A 26,336-nucleotide genomic window follows, 5' to 3' on the forward strand; every position below is an offset into this window, starting at 1 on the left:
AATAATCACCCCTTTTCCTTTGAAAACTATCCCTTTTCCTATCGGAAATGAAAAGCCTTTGAAAAAGCTTTAAAACTATGTTTTTCCCTTTCGGGACCAAAATACCCTTGAAAAGGCCAAAACATCGCTTATCCACCTTTTAAAGTGATTATATGTGTTAGTGTCGCAGATCTAGATCTGGTTGATCGGATGGCTCAGATTAGATCGCAATATCGGCGATTGGCAGTCTCAATGGTTTGCACTATCGGCGCTATCCCTTTGGCGGAGGTTCGATGCGATTATCACTAATTGCTGTCAGCGATCGCAATATGCTGCTTTACAATATACCGCCTCCACTCGAAAACCCCGATGCGATATGTCGCAATCGGCAATCGCAAAAGGTCAAGTCTAGGCCTTTGACATACACCGCTTCGATTGTGCGATGCGATTATGAGTCCAGACCCGATATGACTCAAAGCTTCCGTGCATAAGTTTTCAAATCTGTTGCTCCGAATCCGCTAAGTATTTAGCGTGATTTCTTTATATAAATGGCATTCGATGATACAACTAGGTATATACACTAGGTGATGTGATTTGGGTTTCTACGGACCCGATAACATTCAAAACCTCTGTTTAAAAGATTTGAAGTCTAGTTTATCAATCCAACTGTGGTTTGAGCCCGATACTTAGTGTATTTTGGGTTTTCTTCCTGCGAACCCAGAACAATGGAATGCACTCGCCAAACAATCCTTTAACACAGTATTTCCATTGTAAAGTATGAAAAACATTGGCTAGCAGCAAGAGCATCCAAATACAGATAAAAACAAGCATTAAATGCCTCCACGGGCTGATTATATAACTTTACTCACAACACTGTTTTATTCCCAATGAATCCACTACAGGGTCTCAACCTTGCCCAGATTTCAACATCAAAGACCTATGTCTTAAAAGAAATGCAATCAATTACACAATTCCACAATCAAAGTCAATTCTCTATGTACAGACATAAATACAAAACTACATTTGAGGTTCTCTGTCCCTCTCTGGCCTGATTATTCTAGTTAGTGGCCTTCTCTTCCTACACTGCCCGTAGGCTTACAAATGCTCTCGAATCATCTCTCTGTCTTGCGCCCCTCGCATCTCCTTCAGAAAAGAAAGGAAACACATATATGCTAAGCTAACCATCTCCTCCGCAATTGAAGGAATAAATTATGCATTTAGATTTCAAATCCTATCCTATTCTAAACAAACTAGACTACTTCTATTGATCTCCACGTAGGGAGGATCATTTGCCATTTTATTCCCAATTCAGTTCAGAATTAGGCAATAATTAATTACTTACATTTATAATGAAATTAATACAAATTAAACAACCAAGTCTTCCTCCAAACTTGCATTACCCACAACATGTGACCACTTCCGTCACATTGCTGGCTAGGCCTAGATGCTCCTGCATCAATCCGGCATCATCCTACAATTTCGCCCCATTTTCCACTAATGGAACGACAAATTCCCCAAATTTCGGGCAGATTTGTAGGACCCTTAATTTAGCCACCGAGGCCTAAAACCAAAAGATTGGTCATATGGGGGCCATGTGCCCAGGGGCTAGCCCCCGGCGCAGGCCCCTTACCTCCGGCGGTCACGTAAAATGCTAGCGGTCAAGTTTAAAGTCTTCATGTGCTAGTGTTGGCTTCTAGGGGCATGACCCAGGTTCAGAGATGATTCAGCCAAATAAATCCCGGTACTACTGGCCCTTTCGGCAATAGTTTGCGGAGAGCGGACTGAGGTCTCACCCGAAGTAGTATGGGAGGGTGCTACAACTAGGTTTCGACACCCTAGAGATGTCTTATGGTTTGTCCATGGTCTGTGATTTGACCCTCCGCGCATGTCGCTACGTGCACCTATCAGTACCTCGCAACCTGCAATGATGCCTTCGCGTAGTCCTACTCAAGGCGCGATCCGTGTTATTACTCAAGTTCCTTAATATTATCCCGATACTATCTGATTACTTAACTTATCTGTATGAGCCCAATTATACTTAATAGTGTTCAGTATTCATATAAGTGCGCGTGATAAACAAAACATTATAAATGCATAGAAAGTAATACAAAAGCAGATACACAATATTTGGAATCAAACTTCTCTTTATTATTCTTCTTCTTGGGTTACAGACTCGACTTTGCCCTGCGCACTTAGCTATAGGGGTCCGCGCACTCATCTACGGGCTCTACTAGGCCTCTGCACACTCAGCTGCAGAGCCTCTTCCTACTACTACGACTGAAGACACTTAGACTTCTTCTCTATGCTTGCTATCTTCTAGACTCCATTCCTTTTCTTCTATCCCCACTGCCCTTTACAACTTAGAGCGTCGCTACGCCGACATGACATTACATTACATTTCAAAACTTAGGGTGGACAACCCTACGACTCAACATACATTTCACGCTTTGCGCCTGCAATTTGCGGAGTCTTACAACATTATTTGACCAAAACTTGGGCTTTGAGCCCCAAAACATGCTGTGGGCGGATTCTATGCCCAACAGCTAGCGGTTTAGTCCGGCGGTCATCATTAGCAGTTAGCTTGGAGGTGACCATTGGTGGTCATGTTAAATGGTGGTTAAGCATTCACATGGGGGGTAGTTAAGTCCGCCCGCCCCGCCCATACCATGCGGAATTAACGTTAACATGAACCCTTCTCCGCATATGGTTAAGTAAAAACATGTCGTGTATTGGTAATGCCATTGCATTAGTGTATGGGAGGTTGCGCGATCCCAACCTCTGCCCTGTCCGCCATAACAAATTTTTCCCATGACATGAGGAGGACACATGGTGGCCTCATGCTTATCCATGTGTCACCTCCTCATTGGCCCAAATCAAAAACACGTGACCAATAGAATGATGCCACCAATCCTGAGAATATTCAAAGAATATGCTAAAGGAATATACTGAGAATATTCCTTTTGTTAATTGGGATGTACGGATGCCCAGTCAACATCCTTGTTAGCACCTGCAATTTTTTTACCTATTTGACAAAGTGAACAGAACGTGTTTCTGGGAGCATACGGTGTCCGTTTCACGCGAAACGAGTTTCACCGGATTTAGAATGACGAGAACTACATGGTTGTTCAAGTTTCACACCATTCGAACAACTTTGAATTTTTGGCAAATTTTGAGCTCCTGATCAAGGGACTTGGCCACAAGAGAACTGCAAGGTCACCTATTTTAATCGTTGTTTAATGGTCATGCTCCTTAAATTAAATGGTGAAGAAGTTTGTCTTAAGTTTCTATTCAACCAAGCTTATGCTTGGAGGTACATTTTAAGAACGCAAATCTAACTCTAATATGCAAGATGAGATGTCAATGAAATGCTTCAATGAGATACAATTATGACAAAATTATTCAATAAGCGATACTTTAATCTACTTATAACCAAGATTTAAGATAAACAGTTGAGACACGATATTATAACTATACCAGCTTATGATGATAATTCAATGAAGCAATTTAAGATCACTCAATGAAACAATTAAGATGAAAGATAAATAGATGCCAATGCTATGAAACAATAGGACAAATTCCTTTAGTTAATAGTCCTTATTAAGATGTTATTCATTTAATTTATATTATGAAAACTAAAACAAGTAAGAATTATATGATGAGAACACTAATTATTGAAGGCAAATGAGATTGCTAACAAAAGTTTAGAAAATTCACTTAATCACAAAATCCAAGTTATATCAAGACATCAAATAATCATTCACACAATAGATCAAGTAACCAAGATAAATGCACAAGATGAGAAAATGCAAGAGATTAGATGCAAGAAACAAATTAGTAGTTATATCTAATTTAAGTTAGCAAGTTAGAAATGTCCCCCCTTCTAAATAAAGAGGAGGGATACCATGCGAAAGTACCAAGCTCCCTCAAGAAATAAAAAATTTATTAATGAAAATTACAAAAAAGAGACCCTTTGACAAAGAGAAGGCATTAGCTCAAGGAGAATTACAACAATGAAATTGTTTTAACAAAAATCTTTGTTGAGAGATTTAATGGATGTATTAATTCTCCTGCATCTATATGTCAATCTGGGCTCGTAAACACGAGTTGTACTGCGCTTTATAAATTCAGTTATTGGTTAGAGTTCTAATGGTTTCCTTTATGAAATGAGTTAGCTGAATCTAGCACACAATTCACCAAACCCTAGATTGATTAATGAATCTATACTTAAATTAAATCCCAATCTGAATCATAATATATATACTAAGAAAAAACTTCCAATTAAAACACTTTATCAAATAATTCATATCTCATGAAAACCCTAAGAAACCCTAAATTTGTCACCTATGCTACTCTTGAATGAAAAGTTGCAAATTCTAATCTACTTCAAGCTCGTTTAGAAAGTAAGTAAACTTGCAACTAAACTTCCAAAGGTAACTTCAAATCTGTGATAAGCTTCACTCTTGGACACAACTCGGAAGAATATCTGACTAAAAAACTATTCAATCCTCTTGCTTGTTTAACTAAGTACAAATATAAATCCTGTACTTGAAATTAAAAAGACACAATAACTTCAAATCAAAATACAATCTTCTAGCATTCAATCATCATGAAAGGAAAACTTAACTCAATGAAATACCAACTCTCCTTATCAAACCAATGAAAGATTGTCTGTAAACTGATAAGCTTAAATCTATACTCTGTTTTGAAAGGTAAGTCACACAACTGACTGCAACCTAGTGTTATAGCTCCAAATCTCACTCTTATGGTTTGTGATGCTGCACTTATGGCCTAGGGCAACCCCTCCTTCCAGACCTGGTCCAAAAATTTAAAAAACAGTGTTTTATTCCCTATACGCGACTTTGCCCTGTGTTAAACGCGTGTACACGCGGGTCTGTCATACCCAACCCGCGTGTATCTATTAAAACACTTAAAAAAAATATAATTTCCTCTTTTTCGGGCGGTGATCGCGGGTTTACCTGCTGGATCACCTGTTAGTGCCCGTGGCCCAACTGTTCCCAACCAACTCCTAACTAAAAAACTACTTTGGAGAGGGTATAAAAAGACATCAAAGGGAAGGCCAAAGGGAGAGAGAAAGGAGAGCAAGATTATTATGCTGAGATTTTTCCCTTAGACCAGGTCTGAAGTCCTTGGTGCATTCTGCACTTCCCCCATTTTGCATAGGAAACCCTTGTTTCCATGTGTATTGGTGATCATTCATCCTTGACATCATCATTGAGTAAGACTTGGAAGGAGCTCTTGTTGGAGGCTGGAGGCTGGAACGAATCCGGGAGGAAGCTTGCTTGGAGCCTGCTGAAGGTGTTCAGGTGATATCTTTCCGATATATGTACTTTATTTGCCTTTATATATAAAGAAACACGTCTTTGTTCCCGAATAATCTTTCTTTATGCTTATGAGATTCTTGTGTTGAATTCTTATGAAAGTGGTTACTTAAAGACTTTTTATAACTAACTTTATAGCATAAAGATGATTTATATATAAACTTCTATACATGTACTGTTGTGTTCTTTGATTTGTTTGTCTTGCAGGTCAAAGAAAGAAGAAGGGAACTCCAAGAAGGGTTTGCACCCTAACGGTCTTCTCGAACGTAGGACCTTAGGTATGTACCCTAAACATTAGGATTTGCTTAAAAGTAAAAAAGATGGCTGTGTGTGTGTGTTTCTTTGAATAAGCAATTTTCAGTCTGGTAGAGTCTTAGCCCAAAGGACCCTAGGGGTACTTTCCCTTCAACCACCTAGTTCAAAATCAAATCAAGCACGCATGTGATGGAAATTAACTTAGGTTGGAAACTATGTTTTCAATCAATAGTCTCAAACTCTAGGCTCTGGTACTACACTCAAGCATTCGAAACAAGGCAAGGAAATTGCACTGAAAACTAAAACTAAATCGTTCTCTTGAACTCCAAAATCAATCTGCAAATTTATTAAGAAATTGAGAACCTATTTGAGAAGCAAGACAAGATTAAATGATGTTAAGCTAACTTAATCAATCAATCTAGAAAGCTAGTCTGATCAAGCTATTATGGCACACACGTTTATGACAATAATTCGAAAGGAAACTAACCAATTTGATCACTGAAAGAAACAAACAAATGTGATTTATTTGAATCAGTTGAAATCCACTTCATGCATAATTAAACTCACACCAAATCAATCTTGATTACTCAATGAATTATCTCGACTTCAGATTCAAGGGTTGCTCTGCGTTTTCTTCGGATGGACCAGCTCACCACAAGAATTCAATTTATGATATGATTAAAACAAGTTTTTATATAACTACAACAACACAATTAGGGAAATACGGTTTGTGGTTTTAGAGAACAGAGTATGACCCTACCTTAGAAATAGGAGTGCTGATCATACGAGCACCATACATTCAAATTTATGAAGTAAAGGATCTGAAAATGCATCACATAGTCAGCATACCAAAATCATTTCAAATTCAATAGAAACCTCACGCAGCATATACACAATCGATAAACCAAAGATAAACGAAAAGTGTTGAGTCCCAAACCCGCACTTCCCTATATACCCTTTCAGCCTTCTTTTTCCATTTACTTCATCCACCAAGCTGTCAAATCGTTGCATATTAGTCTAAAAAGAGCGTATGAAATGGTTTCCTAACTATGTTTATGACTGTTGTTTGATTTAGATTTTTGTTCAAGCAGCTGCGGAAACTTGTCACTTTCCGCAGCCAACCCAAGTTTCCGCAGCCATTTTGTTAAAGGCTATGCTACAGGTATCCAATGGAGGAATCAGTCACATGGGTAAGCTGCAATTGACGTGTACATGGAGTGTGTCCCCTCAGATCAGCCAAATAACTCATAAATGGTCGCGGTCAACAATGGTCAAAGGAAGGGCCAAATGAGGAGTTTTACGGTGGCACGGCTTTGTTTTGCCCACGTGAAGGTTTGCGTGGCACGCTCCTTAGTTTCCGGAGGTACTGGCACACCTGGAGAGCAGCCCGTGAACTGAATCGAGCAGCCACCACTCCATGAATTCAATTGTCATGATGACCATCACGCTAGATCTCGGGTCAAGTAGATTTACGTGTCTCTTGGCAGCATAAATCTAGGAATTAGTTGCAGCACCTTTTCCTTATAAATAACGCGTTGATATACGCTGAATAGTTAGTTTTTGGAAATGTAATTTTGACTGTTGTCATCAGCCCACTGTACTGCGTTTCACTTTGCTTTATTTCTGCACTTTAAATACAGGAGAAGACAATTTTTCTGAATTTGATTTGTGACTAAGTGATTGACTGGCCGAGGTTGCAGAGGGCCCTTGTACACCAAAGTTTTGTATAGTTTCTTACTTGCTTTCATTTACTGTTTTTAAATCATTGCTTGTATATATATTGTGCTGTTCTGATGTTCATTGCTGTCTATATTTCCTTTATGTTTTCTTTTATAACTGTTAGCTGATCAGTGCTTCTTTTACAGGTTTTGTTGTAGGTAGCCCAGGCAGATTTACATATTTTTTTTGATAACTACTAACATGAGATCATCTTGTCCTTTCTGCTGATTTTCATTTCCTGAGTTTAATTCCAGCACTGTCATTTTTCATATTGCGTTTTGCTTATTTACTTTTCTGCTACTTAGACATCATATTACTCATCTGTTTATGATTTCCTTTCTATGGTCAAGTGACTCTATTAGTAAGGAATCAAAATATTACTTATTGTAGTATGACTTAGTTTGCTTTCCTGCAAGTTAGAGATTGAATTACTTATGTCATTTTCAAGAGTTGAAATATGAATGAGTAGTTAAATCTTAGTTTCCTTTTATGCAATTTAATTTCCTGCAATTTAGATATCATATTACTCAGCTTGTTTATGATTACTTCCTATAGACAGATTGAGTTGAAGGGTGAAGGATCAGAACAAGGGTTGAAGTAGTGTGATTTAGTTGCTTTGCTTTCAGTCTTTGAGTTGCTTTAAGTTCAGTTTTTACTTTCTTTTTCATACAGCAGTAAGGATACTGGGCCATTGTCACTAGTTCACTGTTTGGTACATTTACTTCCTTTTGAGAATTGATTTCATTACAGTTAGTTTGAAGCTTTCTTTTTGAAAACTTTTAAGTTTGGAAAATCACTGTAGAAATCACCATTACCATCCATACTTAACTTTCAATTTCGCCATCACACACTAGGGAATCCATAGAAGCTAAACCCAAAAACAAACAAAAAAACTCAAAAACGACAAAAGACTAAGAAAATGGTTATCTTGTACATATAGTACACCTCACTTTGTCAGTTTATGAATCCCAGATTGACATTTTAATTAGCAATTTAGAACACACTAAATTGACCAAACATTTTGGTGTCGTTGCCGGGGAAGTGAAACTAGGTAGCCAATTTCTTAAAAAAAAAAAAAAAAAAATTTCAAGAAAGGAAAATTGATAACCTCTCAAAGTATGCTCTCCTCTTGCACTTAGCGTGATCTGGAGGATCAGAAAAGAGAAATTTATTGGTTTAATAGTTTCTTGAGTATGCTCTCTTCTTGCACCTAGAGTGACCTGGAAGATTAGAAAGAGAATTATTAGCCTGACTTGAAGAAAAATAAAAATGACATGCATAGAGCAAGAGATTCTAGGGGAAGGTTTTTAGCTAGAGCCAAGAGTTCGATTTTCACAACTCCATCTACTTGAAGGAATAGACAAGAGACACCTCCATCATCTCCAAACCACACTCCTAGCCCTAGGATTCTTGGAATTCAATAGGCAGTAGTTGAGTTAGGAGACCCTTCCACACCATCCATCGAATCTGAATTAGGAAAAGATCCTTTCTTTCCTTCTACAGGGAGACACATTGTAATTGAAGAAGTAGAATCACCTGAGGAAGAAGAGGGAGAAATTCCTCCTCGTTCGCCATTAGTAGAGGAACCAGAGGACTCTGAAATCTCTGAGGAAGCTATCATGACAGAGGAGGTAGTTAACGGATTTGGTAGAGGTAGAGGTAGAGGAGGGGGAGGAGGAAATAATGGAGGAGGTAGAGGTAACAATGGGGGAAATAGGGATAGAGATAACTCATTCGGATTTCCTATAGTTGATGAGGATTCTCGAGCAACAATGAAAAATATTTCACCATCTGTCCTCCCAAACTTCCATGGGTTAAGAAATGAGGATCCTGAAACATTTCTATTTGAGTTTGAGGTCGTGTGTCGAACTTATAATTATCTGGAAGCCTCTCAAAAACTCAAACTATTTCCTTCAACATTGAAAGGAACTGCTTTGAAATGGTTCATGGGATTACTCACTCAATCCATTAGGACTTGGAATGATATGAAACAAACATTTTTGGATAGATACCTGGACTATTGTATGCCCACCAACCACAAGGATGAAGTATTTAAAATGGTGCAAAGAGAAGATGAAAACTTGGAGGATTTACTTGAAAGATTCCAATACAACCTGAAAAGAGAAAAAATGAGTAACTTAGATGAGGAAACCCTGAAAGCCCTTTTATTAAAAGCCATTAGAGATGAATGGATAGATATTTTGAACATGATGGGAAAATGAGACATATCTCAACTTCCACTTCATGATATAGCAGAGCTGTGTGTCCATCTCTCAAGAGGAAAATCTAAAACTGGAAAAGGGCCTAGAGATCCTTCTCTCATCAGAGCAAACAAATCTGCAACTGGATCAGTAAGTAGGGCTGAGATTGGCAATATGCTTGATGAATTCAAAACTGATATCTTAGGGAGTCTTAGTGAGCAACTAGACACTCTTAAGATCCACAATAAGCAGAAAGCAGAAGCTGAAGCTTTAGCCATCTTTTGCCCAAAATGTAGAAAGAAACATGCTCTCAGGGAATGTCCCTTGGATGAAAAAGTTGTAGAAACATGTGCGATTTGTTCAGAGAATCATGAGACCAAGGATTGTCCTTCAATTCCTGGGCTCAAAGCTGTCTTCCAAGAAGATCCAAATACAATTGAGTCTCTCTGTTTTGTTGCAAGGAGACTTTGGCAGGGGCAACAAAACCAAGGGTTTAACAACTCTATGAACTTTCAAACCCCACCAAATTGGAATCCTTGGAAACAACCTTGGTCCCAACCTCAAAATCCTTTTCAATCATGGGTACAAGGCATGCAAAATCCTTATGGGAGATTTGCTCAATTTTATCAATATCCTCCATCTTTTCAAAACAAACAAGCCCCGCAACTTCCAAATCAAAATCCACAACTATCATTGCCATTTCAACAACAACAACAACCACCTTCTCAACAGAACCCAAATTCTCAACTCTTGCTTCCATTCCAACAGAAGTCAAATCAACTTCCTTCCCAGCCATTGCCGAACCCCAATAATAAAAACCCTCAAAATGCTTACATGGTAGAAGGTAAAAAATTTCCTACCTATATGATTGTTCCTCTCAATGATGTACATCTCAGCTCTGGTAGAGTTTTAGATAAACCTTCTATAGATGCCCAAAAGCAAAGCATTTCTGAGGAAGATTCTCTTGAAGCCATTAAAGGTTCTGAAGCATCTCTTCAAAACCCAAGCACTCAGAAAGAAAAAGAAAAAGAGCTAACCCCCACAACTCCTATAGTTGAGCAACCTGCATCTTCATCCACACCTCCTTTTCCTAAAAGATTACAAATTGACAAAGGGGTGGAAAAAAAAATCTTATTGCCTGACTATGATTTTCTAGATGAATTGAAGAATGTCTATATCAATATTCCCTTGTTACAATCCATTAGAGAGATTCCTATTCTAGCAAAAACAATAAAGGAGTTGAGTCTTAAAAGACCAGGAAGGAAACCTAGAGATACAAGAAGAATCCACCTGGTAGGAAAAATTGCAGATATCATGATGGGAAAAATTACTATGCAGAAGTATGTAGATCCCGATAGTCCAATTGTCAAAACACATATCAATGGGGTAGAAATTCCAAATACTTTGATTGATTTAGGGGCTGCTATCAACATTATGAGTAGACAGACTATGGAACAGCTGAAACTTCCTAATCTTCTTTTTACACCTACTTTACTGCAACTTGCAGATCGATCAATTATCAAACCAGATGGTGTATTAGAAGACATTTCGGTCTCCTTAGACTCTTTTGAATATCCAGTAGATTTCATGATTTTAACTCCCAAGAGTAATTTAGGAGGACACCCTCTCATCTTAGGAAGACCTTGGCTAGTCACAGCTGATGCTTTCATCAGTTGTAGGTCTGGGGATATGTATATTTTTGATGGTAATTCGACAAATAAATTCAATCTGTATCCTCCAGCAAAAGCAATTACAGAAATAGGAGATAATGAGTGGATTGATGATGAGGATACTATACAACCTGTCTTTACCATTTCCGAAGTCAGTGAAGATAGTCAAATTCTGAACACATTAGAAAACTTTGAAACATCTTCATAATATGACCACACACAATTTCAGTTAGATTCTGACATTGAGTATCTATCATCTAGACAAATGTCTCTTTTCTCTATGGAAGAGTTTGGTAGTTCCGCCATTGAGATCTTTCCAGGTAAAACATTGAATATCAACAAAAATTTGGAAAGATCACAACATGAAGAACTAACCAAAATATTGCAAAAACATTCTACTGCATTTGCATGGGAATATACTGATATGAAAGGTATTGACCCTAAGACTTGCATTCATCACATCTACATTGAGGAAAACAGTAGACCAATCAAGCAACCTCAGAGAAGGATGAATCCAAACCTTAGGGAGATAGTGAAAGAAGAGCTCCAAAAACTACTTAATGTAAACTTCATTTATCCAATTTCAGATAGCCGATGGGTTTCTCCTTTGGTTATAGTACCTAAAAAGAATGGTAAATGGAGGGTATGCATTGATTACAGGGAATTGAACAAAGCAACTTTGAAGGATCACTTTCCTTTACCCTTTATCGATAAGGTATTAGATACTTTAGCAGGAAAAAAGTATTTTTCATTTTTGGATGGTTTTAGTGGCTATAATCAGATTCAGGTAGCACCTGAAGATCAGGACAAGACCACATTTACCTGTCCATGGGGAAATTTTTCTTACCGAGTACTTCCTTTTGGATTATGTAATGCACCCGCAACATTTCAAAGGGCAATACTAGGAATCTTTTCTGATCTAATCCATGATTGTGTAGAGGTTTATATGGATGATTTTACAGTTTATGGTAATTCGTTTGAAGAGGCACTAGAGAATTTGGAAAAAGTCCTTATAAGATGTAAAGAAACAAACCTATCATTGAGTCATGAAAAATGCTTTATGATGTTTACTGAAGGGATTGTTTTAGGACATCATATTTCAAGGGATGGGATTGAAATCTGGCTGTTGCCGCTTTTATTACATCGAGCTTTTCAAAATGTTTCTATCCTAACTGATCTCAAAAAGAACAAAAACTAAATCAAAATAGAATGAGCTGCTGTTTCTGCCTTTGTCACCAGTGTGCCATGTTTTGACCTGAGTTGACCGCGCATGTAGGAGGATCGATCCGGCTGTAGGATAGGTGTTTGTCCATGCTTGGACATTCTACTTTTCATCCATGCCTTTCGTTCTCGCCCAGCTGTTGTGCCACATGTCAAACAATGAGCTAATTACAGGATGTTGGAACTTCCTGTAACCATTTCACCAAAAACTTCTAATTCTTCAACATAAAATTCCTAAATCAATTCCAATGCATTTTAATAACTATAAGACTATTAATAATTAATTTTCAAGGATTCTAAGGGATATATGATGAAAAGGAATGGGTAAATGATATGTTTTTAGGAGGAAAAAGGGGTCTTGGGATGATACCAACAAACCAGTCGCTGGCACACTCTAACCTGAATTCTCTTTCTTTTGTTCACTGTTTGATTTATCAGCTGAATCATGACTTGAGGACAAGTCAAACTTTTAGTCGGGGAGAGAGGCATCAACACTTTGTTCTTTTATCTCTCCATTGTAAATTCTTAAAGATTTCTTATTCTATATCTTCACTGTAAATTTCCAAAGCAGCTTGTTCCAGCATTCCAGATTTCAATAAATAAGCTGTTTTGTCATTGTTTTATCTCAGAGGGACCTGGTTATAAACATTATGCAGGGGGACCTGTTCTGTCCAGACATCTATGCTACCAACACCAGCAGTAAGGGACCTGTTTAAGACATTCAGAAGGGACCTGTTAAAGAAATTGACACCAAGGGCTACTTCAACGAAGTTCATCAAGTTTCTACAAAGATTTGGGCACCAAGACTCCATCAAATGCCCAAGCTCAGTGAACCTGTATCAATATAAGGAGCTGCATGAACATTTTCAAATTTTTCTCAAAGGACCTGTGCATTCAATCTTCCTTAGAGGACCTGTTACAACAAGCAAAAGAACAGTCAAAAAAGGGACTAGCTACTCAGCATGTCAATACAACAATGACCAACAAAAGAGTAATATGTTTCTTGTTCTTAAACATTTAATTACTTAGATTGATTTTTAATGTAACTTTGATGACTGTGAACTGTTATGATTGATTTCAAGGACACCTACATTTCCTATCATCCCTTATTCCACCGATTCTCATCATTCTCATACATCAACCTATTCATACTTCTAAACCCATTACCAACACATCAACCTATTCATACATCCTACAGTCATACCAACATCCTCCATCCGACCGAATACCAACTGGAATAGGACATGTGGCGGATTGTGTTTTTAAATACAAGGGAAAGAGACAAATGTAAAGCGGCCTATCTATTTCATTCCACACAGCCAAATCATAACTCCACCACCCGACGTACCCAATGATTCAAGGGACTTCCCAAAACCATACCCAACATTATATATACATGCTCCCAGCGCTCTTGTGGTGACATCTATGTAAGCGTACAACACTCCTCTGTTTTAAAATGAATGAATACGTTGTGAAGTGAGTACAGCCGGTTATCCCACCATCATTTCCGCATTCGATTCCCATAACTTTCAAAGTAAAATCAGAAGCAGTGAGCGCCGAAAGAAGTATTATCATTTGGGTCGATTTACACAGTGAGGATTGGAGGCAGTGAGCGCCGAAAGAGGAAAGTATCACCACTCTGTTTTGATTCCCACCACAGTCATAAGACAATCGACCGACCGAGCATCATATTGAAGACTAAGGGAAGCGATACACCAGGTAACCAGTTTGAAATTTCTTTGTTAAAATTGTAAGAACATAAACAGAGAAGGGTTAGAAGCACGACCCTCTGTCACTATGACTAATAGGGTTGAACCGAGTGTGTTCAACAGTTCACAATATCATGAGGATTGCATTGAAATTCTCAGAGAAATACAGTGGCTACCATTTCTAGAGAAATTTCATGGAAGCAATGAGGAGGTTACCAAGCAATTTGCTTTCACCTTCAATGGAGAAAAAGCCCTTATAGGTAACTTCTCATTCAGGGTTTCAGAGGATACTATAGCTCAGGCAATAGGGATTAGTCCAGAAGGGGAGAAATATTTTAAAACCAAGCAATTTAAAGAGAAATTGTGGACACAGTTTATGTCTAGATCTAGAGTCTCATCAGTGAACTGGAAGAAGGGTGTTCCAAGAAGTTGGTTGTTGCATCCCTGGGATGAGATGGTCTACATCCTTCAAAAATTCATAACCTGTGAAGGCCGTTACAGTATTGTCTATCTATACCACATTAAACTACTCCTCCACTTGAAGAAACAATGTGTTATCAGTGTACCATATTTTATGTTACAAAGCTTAACCAAGATGTCCAAGACTATCCAGAAGCAGAAGGGGAATGAAGACAAAAGCCTGTATCACTTTGGCTTAATTAAAATCCTTATTGAGCATGAATTGCAGAGAAGAGGGAAGCCATGGAAAGAATTCCTAGCTGTTAATCAAATTAGAGATGAGGAAGATAAAGAAGAAGTGCAAGAGGACTCAGGGTTCATGAAGGACATTGATGAAGAAATCCCAGTATCCAAAACCAGCAAGGCATCTCTACCTGTGGGCAGCATAAAGACTAGGAACATGAGAAAGGAAGATGCTAAGAGGGCTGAAAAAGATAAAATTTTCACCACTTACTCACGAAGAACAAGGAGGACACCAAAAGCCCAGTTACAAGAGGACCAGCTTGAATCCAATGCACCTGCACAAATGGATGTTGAGAGTGGTGACCACTCACTACCAGGACCAGAAATTGATATAGAGGTGGAAAGCAATAACAAGCAGGAAAAATGTTCACCACCTCCCATTAAGAGACAGAAGAAACTGGAAAAACAAATTGAAGAATTAAAGGAAGAGCTCATGGAGGCTAATATGCTAGAAAAAGTTATCAAGAGAGAAAATGAAATGCTCCGGGCACAGAGTAAATAAACTCAGAAGAAGAATGAAAAGTTAAAGGAAATAAACAGTGAACTGGAGGCTGAGCAAACTGAGATTTCTAACTGGGCCACTAAGTGGTACAATCAGAAGAAGACTCTCAAAGAAAAATACAAAAGGTTAAAACAGGAGCTCAAGGGTCAGAAAGATAACCAGGTGAAAAAGAATGTGGAAACATTGCTCAAGGCAACGGAGATCCAGGCAGGAACAGAGTTCAAGGGAAGCACTTCCGGGATAGCATGAGGACATGCTAATTCCTTAAGTCGGGGAGAGATGTTGGTATCATCCCAAGACCTCTTTTTCCTCCTAAAAACATATCATTTACCCATTCCTTTTCATCATATATCCCTTAGAATCCTTGAAAATTAATTATTAATAGTCTTATAGTTATTAAAATGCATTGGAATTGATTTAGGAATTTTATGTTGAAGAATTAGAAGTTTTTGGTGAAATGGTTACAGGAAGTTCCAACATCCTATAATTAGCTCATTGTTTGACATGTAGCACAACAGCTGGGCGAGAACGAAAGGCATGGATGAAAAGTAGAATTTCCAAGCATGGACAAACACCTATCATACAGCCGGATCGATCCTCCTACATGCACGGTCAACTCAGGTCAAAGCACGGCACACTGGCGACAAAGGCAGAAACAGCAGCTCATTCTATTTTGATTTAGTTTTTGTTCTTTTTGAGATCAGTTAGGATAGAAACATTTTGAAAAGCTCGATGTAATAAAATCGACAATAGCCAAATTCCGAATGTACATTCATTATCGAAATGACATGGTTGTGCTAGACATATGTAAATACAGTCCGAGTAATGGATGTAAGGGATTAATCATTGTATCGTTCTAAAACAGAGCTTTGAAACTTAATACTAAGAACCCAGTTGCAGTTACGACTTGTGTCTAGTGCATTGATTTGATAGCCGGTCGAATATAGTCCAGTGTACCTCTGGAACGCGGACGGGCCCTGCGTTCAACCGGTATACTGTTCTTTTCATTTTATTTGCACTTAGGTTATCGTATGGTTTGCACAGTAGTTACGATTGATTGGATTTCGATTTCAATAGGTCTTATATGGTTTGCACAGCAGTTACAATTACTTGGGTTTCGATTTCCATAGCTTTTGATTTCCATCGAATGTATATGGTTTGCGCTTATGGTTGGTTTGCGTTTATGGTAATGCTGAACAGTCATCACTGAGATCTGGAAGTGCGTCCTGTAAGGGATTCGATCCCTGTGTTGTCTTTTAAAAGCACTATCATAAACTTTGTTTTCATTTCACAATTCATTTATGATCTCTGTATATTTTGATATTGTATAAATATTAGCGAATGCTGGGTGTTTACTGAACAAGGGTTTTATGTGTAATGTCTTTGTAAGGAGATTGAGATCATTGTTGCAGTGATACACAGTGTTTAGTTTCAGTGTGAATGCATTTAATGATAGCATTGTAATCAGGTATATTAGCAGAGTGACCTGAGTGTTTGATGATAGGTAACATACCCCAGTCTTCCGTAAAGAAGCCCTGTGACCTACATCATAACCACTTAGCCAACAATCCTTTATGTCTATATACTTTAGACGCATGCCTCTAAGCTTACGCATCCTGGTCGATAATTAATATAGTCTAGTCTAGTACCCTAGCTAGAACACTACAGAGCCCTTACATACCAGAGAAGAATTAGTGAGCCCCAAGGCTATCATCCACAACCACAATCTCATCTCCTCTGATCCTAAATTGGAAACTAGGTACATAACAAACCAAGAGAAATCCATCCTACACATTGAGGACACTTTTAGGATGGTGGGGACAAACTTTGTGTAGGCTTGCCAAAGAAGATGGCAGACCTTGCCTCATAGTTTACAAATCAAAGAATATCACTCCCCAGAAAGACTAAGGAATGCCTTGGAGAAAACACCACTATACAAAAGGATCATGCAAAGGCTAAAGATCAACTGGATAGGGCTCAAAATCAGTCCTCCCTTACTATTGGGCCTACAAGAAGGAAGAAACCAAGCAGAGGAACAAAAAGAATGGACAAACATAGAGGCATATGCATGTTTTTATCCACAGGAAGGAGCACCATCTGAAGTACCTTGGGATGTCAGAGAGGCCACCAGGGCCATGAATGAGCTTCATATCATTTACTAAGTTACTCAGAGGGTGAGCATCACCTTCAACAGGGGCATTATGATGGGTGCCATCAATATGTATCTTTTGGAGTTCATTGTATTATCATCCATCCCTTAAAAATCTCATTTTTAGTCATAATATGAATAGTAGGAAGACTAAAAGGTGTTTTTCATATTATATGGACTATTTTGATTAGTATGCATGTCAAAGAAGAATATTTGGAGATATTTACCATGCAAGGGCTTTATGGAGACACCTAGAGAGAATATATGGATCTTTCCCACCTCATTAACTCCCTAACTCATCTTGAGATCACAGAATCCTCTCCAGCAGCTCGAATTCACTAGTAGCCAAGGGAACTCCAAGTGCATGACAAGGACAAAGGGAACCAGATCCATAAATCTTAAGATTTTGGAGGGTAGCATTCCTCCTTTCAAGGAAGCTTCCCGTCAATTGTTTTTGTATAGGTAAACCAACTGAAAGGCTTATTATGATTTAAATTTTTGTTACAACTAGAAGTAGCTACTGAGAACCTAAGTACTTCACTTTGTCATTCTTAATTTTCATTATGTATGTGACTATCATTTTATGTTAATGAGAAGTTTACTATTGGTCTGTATCTAAGTTAATTTTGAAGGGTTGAAACCCTTGGGTTTGGGCCCAACCCATAGGCTTTAATCCCTCTCTTATATTTCCTTATTGTTCTTGTTTCATAGCATTATAGTTATTTCTTTGTTTCAGTAGGTGTTATATCATAAAAACCTATGATTACAAGCTTGCCTATTACCTCTCTTGTGGGAGGAGTGATTATAAAGATCCATAATAACATCTCAAAAATATTTTTTTATGATTTCTTGGAAAGTGTTAAGTACAAGAGTGCAATTCTCATACATGTTTGATCTCTAAAACTTAGGATTTAACATCATTGGTTTGATATTTGAAGTTGTGTTGCAGGATAGAGTAGACCTCAATAAAATTCAACTCATCTTTTCCATAATTATTTACTTTACTGCAATAATGATCATTGGATGTATGTAGTTGGATGACTGAAAGAACTATGCTAATCTGTAGGGGTGGGAACACCTTTCCACATCCACGTGGGCCTTTCCATCTTCCTCTTAGGTACCTGATCTTGCTTCCAAATTTTGTCTCCAAATTCACTCTGTCAGGATAGATGAACATCATGGGCATTAACTTTGTTTCAAGAGAGGCCTTCGAGAGGCACTAAGCTTAGCTAAGGGGCTCTGACAACCTTCATTCACATCCTTCTACCTTCACCCACCTTTCTCTACCTTCAAGACCCAAATTTTGTCCTCAAAATATCTTGGATCATCATCCTATAGAAAATCATGGCCTTCTTCAGCATTATATGACCTCCTGTAGCATCCTTGTACCATCGTTTTCTCCAACCAGTTTTGCTTCGTACCTTGACTTTGGCATAATGAAGTTGAATAATGCCCTAAGCAATGTGATTTGATGATTAGGGAAGAATATGAGACCACCCTAACCTCATTCCTTCCTCACTGCAGCCATCAAATAGAAAAACATAGTTAGAATTAATATTTTTTTTCCATGAGTATATTGAAGATTGGATTTTTCATTTTTCAAGCAAGTGTGAGTAGACATATAAGTTATTTGTTTAATTAAGTGTGCAAGTAGAATAAAATGGTTTACTTCTAAAAATAGATTAAATTTATCCTTTCATGCAATTTCAATTAGCATTTACATTTAATAAATGACATTTTCACCTTTGTAGCTAGAATCATGTTCATTTATGCTTTCATAAAAAGTTCTGATTGTAATTAGTTGGAGGAGTGGTCTCTGAACACCTTGATATGATTTCATGAATAAGAGTGGCATAAGTAGAACCTAATATGTTGTGCATATAACACTGTCACCTCTAAGTTTGTATAAACCCCAGGTTGATAATTTGAGTTGAGAAGCCCTCGGGAGTTGCAACATCCTTGGTGCAATACTAGGGCTCATCAGTTACCTCTAGTTGAATTGTGTTATAACACTTCCATATTGCATAAAAAATGACCCCATTTATGGCACTTTATGGATATCATACGTCATCCATCACATCATCTTTAAGAGAAAATTCTAAGGTTTAAGTAGTCGAAGATCACATCAGGCATCAACAAAAAGTTCTCCAACTCTTAAAGGATAACCTCACTTTGGCACAAAATCGAATGAAAAAATAAATAGATCAACATTGCAGTGAAACAAATTTTAATGTAGGCAACTGTGTATATTTACGGCTACAACCATTTAAAAAAGGCCCCTCAAGCAAGCTATGAAGGATAATAAATTACCACCCAAGTACTATGGTCACTACAAGGTGTTGCAAAAGATTGGTACTATGAAATACAAAATGGAGGTTCCTTCATCTTCCTGAGTACACCCAGTTTTCCATGTTTCATTCTTATAGAAGGTTATCGGTGACAAGCTCCCAGTTCAAACAATATTACCAAAACTTGAAGAAGAAGGAAAATCATATTGGATGTTGAAGTAGTCACTAAAAAAAGAACCCAAAAACTACGAAATCGATCAATTTCAAAGTATCTCATTAAGTGGATGAACTTACCCACTGAAGATTCCACATGGGAGGATGATACTTTTATACAGAAGCATTCGAAACTACTTAAGGATTGAGAAAAACACTTTTTTTAAGGAGAAGGGAATGTTAGGTTCTAATAATACTAGTGTAGCCCCCTTATTTTTATTTTAGTGTAGCTCCCTTATTATTATTTTTGTGCCCATGTAGTCCCCATATTTCTATTGTTGTGCCCCATAGAAGCACATTATTGTTATTGTTGTGCCCTTACATTATTATTGTTGTGTAGGCTCTGATTATATTATGACCTCTTAGACTCCTATATATACCAAGGAGGTCTTTTTAATTGTATCATCCAAAAATTGTTCATTTATGTGATGTAAAGGAGGTTTCCCTCTCAAAGAGGCTAATCTTCAAGTCATTGATATATCTTTTCTTCTATTTTGTGATCTGGTTGCATAACAAAAAAGAGACCCTTTGACAAAGAGAAGGGATCTTTTAACTCAAGGAGAATTAAAATGATGAAATTGTTCTAACAATAAGATTCTTTCTCCTCAAGGAAAAAGGGTGATCCTCTACTGAAAACCTTCAAAGAACAATACCTAAGACCTCCAAGGTTCTCAAACTTCAAAAAAGATATATGAAAACCTTTTAAAATTACTTTTGGCCTAGGTTAGAAGGAGTCCTAAGAGATAAAGAGCCTCAATTTTTTTTTCATCTCAATCTCCAAATAGGGTGATAAGCCCCCTCAAGGTAAAGGCTTGAAACTTGATGGTAAATCCCTGCAAAACCACAATGTTAATCCTCAAGGAATAGGCCTAATCTGCTTATGATCTAGCTTGAAAATTATTCAAAAATGATCAAAACCTTATAAAGTAACAACCTTTAACAAAAATGTACACAGTCTATAAAAGTTCTCATAACCTAGAGGAATTTCTTAACGTTCAAAGTCTAAAATTCCTCAAAAAATTTCACCGCAAACCCTCCTCCAATCAAACTTCCATACAGGCAGAAGAAGACCCTTTTAGGAGCTTCTGACCATAAAAAAAGGCAAAGAATTTATGAAAATTCTCCAAAACAATTTGTAAATTAGTCTAGCCTTCAAAATCGATCCCTCTTCTAAAAAAGATAAAGGAAAAATCCCCTTCAAAATTAGTTTGGATCTCTGCAATACAATGAAGGTTCAATCATTGCAAAACAAGGATTAGTAAATTAATATTTAAAATAGGCACCAAAAAATGTTGTTCTGCTTGATGGGCTAATGAATGGAGAAAGATATTAGAAAGATCGTTTTGAAGCACTAAGAACGAGATAAATTCCTCCCTGGAAATGACACCAAAAAATGTTGTGGCATTGTTGAAAACTGAAAAAGATCAAAGATTAAGGATGAAGGTGAAATATTGAAAAAATTGTCACGAGGAACAATGATAGAAAAAATCTATCTGCAACGACACCAAAAAATGTTATCGCTCAAATTGTACAGGAAGCACGACAATGGTTCAAGGCGGGGGCTGTCACTTTGATCCCCGCCCACTCCATTCTAGCTACCTCCAAACAACAGCCTGTGGGGGGTAGCCCCTATGAAAATGAGAGAATGAAAGATAAGTTGGGAACCAAATTATTTGGGAGACAAAATTGAGTGGCCTAGCTACTTGCTTTAATTTAACAAGACTTAAGGATTTTATTATATTTAGAAATGAGGCCAGTGCTTGATGGAGTGAAAATTCTTTCTTATTACAAATCAAGACCAAGTGGCTGGATGAACAACTGCTGCTTAAATGATCAACTAACCTATATGAGATGTAAGTCCTAGAAACTAAGTATAATGCAAGGATATTGGTTACTTTTAAATTACATGCCTAGTCTAAATGGAACCTCCCTCTTAACTATTTTGAGACCAGTCTTTAGAGTAGGTTGTGGGATGGAATCCAATGGGAAGCAAGAAGAGGCTTGATTAACGATACTTCCCCCTGTGTTCCAACTGCCCAATGCCTCCGGCGCTATAAAGAATGTGGGTCTGATGACTACAAGGTCATTGTGTTAACCATTAAAAAGGGATAAATCCCTCAAGCTAGATGAGAAAGGGTTTTCCTAGGAGTCTATCAACCATGCTTATGCTTGGAGGTATATTATTAATGCAAATAAAGCCTAGAATGCTTATTCAGTGATTATGAGTGAAATTATTAGTTTAAGATTTTCTAAAGTACTTTAAGTTATGATGATTCTTTAAAGACAAGAATACTTATAAATCAAATGCAATCTTACAAACAATAATGTCCCAATTAACCTAGTCCCAATTTCAAATCCACAAGACGCCAATCACTTAAGATGTTCCAATGATTATGATCAACAATCTTATGCCAAGATTATGTTTTTAGACAATGCCAAGATGCTAAATTCGAATAAAACTTAAGATTCCAATTGCTTAAGATAGACAATAGAATTACCAAATCTTCTTAAGATGCTCAAGATTCTTAATTTAGAGCACTTATTCATCAAATAACTTCTCAACAATGCTTCAATCGAAATTCCAAAGTGAATAAGACCATCAACAAGATTTTAGAGCTTAAATGTGTGAGTGATACAATTGCAAAGTTTGAAAATTCTTATAGCTAACACAAGAAAAGAATGGTTATATTTGAAATAAATGATAATTGCAGTAGCACTTCAAAATTATTAGCACTTATTAACCTTTAGGACAACAGTGAACAAATCACTTCAAACCAAGAAATTGCCAAGAAATATGAAACATAAAATGACCAAGGAGCTACCTAATGACTTGTCAATGTAATTTTATGAATTTTAGCCCACTTATAATGCAATATTCAGTGTATATCAGATCTGAAAATACTATATAGAATTAAGAAAATTGCACAAGCAGTGAGCTATTAGTGCAATGACTTATGCTAAAAAATGCCCAAAATTTATCAAATGCTAGAACAAGTTTTCCAAACTGAAAAATTAGATTCTAAAGCCCTTTAAGATGCAATATTAAGAAAATATAAGATCTAATTATTCAGTTATGTAGTGTTTTTCCAGTAAGTAAATGATTAGATCTAGGCTAAATACTTAATGCCCAAGTGGCCAAACACAAGTAAAATTTTATCATGAAATTTTTAGTGTGTCTAGACTATTTAGGTGAGATTTTAGGGCACTTATATCACTATTATGAATAATTTACTACAACTAAAGAAGAACAAAGATAAAGTGTGGGTTTAGAGAGAAAACCCTAGGCCCAAGGCCTTGTAGCACACTTGCCAAATTTTCCGAAAGTTCTCCAATGTACTTAACACCTGAACTTAGTGTTATAGACATTTTTGGGCACTGCAACCCCAATCATGAAATGTCCATAAACCAAGGGCTCCTAAGTCCCTAAACGTGTTGTTCTAACCCCTAAAGGAACAAGGTCAACTGATTACAGCTTCTCCCAGAAGTTCTCCATGAAAAACTGCTCAAAACTGGTCAAAACAGGATCATTTCAGCTGCTCCATAGGCAAAGTGCGTTGCATCTCACCTAAGTACACTCCGTGGGTGCGTTGAATTTCAAAAATCCCTTCTATGGGGTGCGATGGGCGAGAAGTGACAAATGGCAGTGTCATTCCGCGAGGTGGAGAGGCATGGAATCTTCCAGAAACTTCTCCTGTGACACTTGCCTCTCTGAATTTGACCAAGGATGAGTAAGAGATCATCAATCTCCAAGTGGAAGCAAGAACTATCAAAGGGAAGACACTAATCAAATCACAAGCTGACTCATCTCCCTTACAGATATCTATATATGGATCCCTCATCCCAGAGATCCAGAGGCTAGAATTTTGCATCTTGTAAAGAATTGCTGTTGGTTTCTTGAGACAACATCATAGTGTTGGGTGATCTAAGCTTTGTATGAGGTGAAGAAGGGCTTACTTGCTGAGAGGATGATGCTGGATTAGAACAACTGGTTGTAACTCCCTTGGCTCTTTCTTGTTTATCAATAAAAGCTATTCAAGTTTTCCTCCATACTCTTGTGTCATTTATGTTTTATGCATTTGTATGGTCAATTTACATCTGATCCTAGATTGTTTATGATTATAGATCCATGTTCTTGTATAGTGTTATGCTACTGTGATCCTACAGGTACTCTGTGAAGCTGGGCGTACAAGGGAGCAAGTAGTGAAAGACTATCAAGAGAGAGAGGAATCGAACTAGGAGATTAGCGCAAGACAGAGGTTGGTCTTCTTTGTTCTTCTCTCATCTATATTTCATAAAGGAAAAACGAAAGTAGCTTTACTTTGTTTGTTTCTAAGGTAGCTACCACACCTTAGTGGGATAATCAGTTCTGTGTAGACACTGTTCCCTGTAACAAAATGGCGACTCCGCTGGGGACGAATTAGTTTGTTTGTTTATCTTCCTTGTTGCTTATTTTATAAACTTACAGACAGAGCTTGAAGTCGAGCCAGGTAGCTTTCGAACTGCATTTGCTATGCAAATGCAAAGTAGATAAATTTCGCTTCAGTCAATCTTCGGGATTTGTTTATAAATTAAACAACTGATTTACAAACTCTCTGATTGCCCCTTGTGGTAGCTCTAGTAACCTCCTTAGATCTACCCCTGATTGTTGCTTTACTGATTACCATTTGCTCGGCCAAAACCCATGAACTGAATTGCAAATTGTGACCCGGAACCCAAGCAAAGTCTCGTCTCTGGCCCAGTGCAAGTACTGTTATGTGAATCTGAAATTCAGCGCACTCCCGAGTGTAGTAGGTGCGCTGCATTTCAAATTCCCTGTGTTACAGGTGCGCTGATCAGACTAGGCATTGTTCAGTTTTGGTTTCTGTGATTTATTCTTTTCAGTTCTATTCATGAATTTTGATGCCTGTAATCAGTATATCTACGTTTGAAACCCCTTTTCCTTGATATTATTCCGCCTCCATTTTGCAAAAGAACTGTAAATGTTTTTGTGCATTTGTTGGGTCATTTTCAGTTCTCCTTTACAAAAAGTAACGTAATTGTACTGTCGTCCTTTGATTTGAAAGTATCGCAAGTGTCGTTTTCAGTCATAGGAAAGAGTTTGGTTGCTATTGATAGTCGGTTACCCTGTTACTATTGTATTTGGTCAGAATTTGTAGTTTTTCTAGTGTCGAAAGCAAGTATTCATTTCCAAATCGTAAAGTGTTGTGATTGTCTCCATTTTTGATTTTGAAAAGAAACTTGTTAGTAATTGTCGCTTGAAAAGTAATTCAGATTTGTGCATTAGCTTTCTTTTTACCATTCACATACTAAGAAAGACGAAAACAAATACATGCATGTGCATTTGCATTTAGACTGTTTGATTGGTTTGATTTAGGACAATGCATTTAGTGTGTGCTCTTTGCTCTTTGTGAAAGAATACTGTCTCTCTTTCCTTAGTAGCTAGGATTTTCATTGCACAAAGAAGATAAAAGACTGTTTATCATCTTAGATTGCACTTTAGGAATTGTATATCTACATCTCGCGGTGAACCTGAAAGGCAAATTTCTTAAGAAAGATCAACTATAAAATAAATTTAATGAATCTAACAACGCTTTGGAACCTAACGCACAACATCTAGAAGTCTAGGCTAGAGACGTATTCTGGCGTCGTAAAGCCTGGTAACTGTTGTTCTCACTGATGGTTGGGTGATTCCTCCACTTTGAGACGATAAGTGCCAGTATGGACTTGTGCTCCCACATACCGTCGAGTATATTTTGGGAGACCACAATAGGCATAATCCTTTATCCATAGGAAGCCGTGTCTACCGCCCTATCAATCACAATGCACTGAACACAACATTCGGGAAGATTGACTGTTGTACCGTAAAAAGTATTCTGCAGTTTTGCGATTGGTTTGGTAATCCCTCTACCTAGATTTCCAGAGCAGTCCCTTTTGTTCCTTTTCAGACTCCTTAACGGAAAAGGTCCATCCGAGCACTTGTCACTTCAGGCTCATTAAAAATCGAAGGCGACTAGAGTCATCTTTTGTTTTTCTCGACTCTTAAAAATTGAAAAAACAAGTTGTGTCAAAGCGTCTAAAATTTATTTTAAACGGAATAATCATCACCCTTTCCTACGTTGATCTTAGGTTGAGAAAACGGAACCCACCAACCAAGGAATTCCCCTTGGAGGAAATCCTAGTCCCTTCTCCTCTTGGGGAGATGTTGGTGCACCCCATATGGCCACATTGTCACTTCTAGGATTGACAATCGGCTTGCCCGTATGGCTATTCTCAACCTCTGTCGTTCAGAACACCGCAATTCCTGAAAAATCGAGTCAGCAACTAGACGATTCCAGAGTTACTCACCAACCTTCTACTTCCTCCAATTCTTCCTCTCCTCCTTCCTCTTT

The sequence above is a fragment of the Pinus tabuliformis genome, chromosome 3_2, assembly GCF_031772625.1.
Source record: "Pinus tabuliformis cultivar Carrire ecotype Pingquan chromosome 3_2, CPIR1, whole genome shotgun sequence".
Taxonomy (NCBI): Eukaryota; Viridiplantae; Streptophyta; class Pinopsida; order Pinales; family Pinaceae; genus Pinus; species Pinus tabuliformis.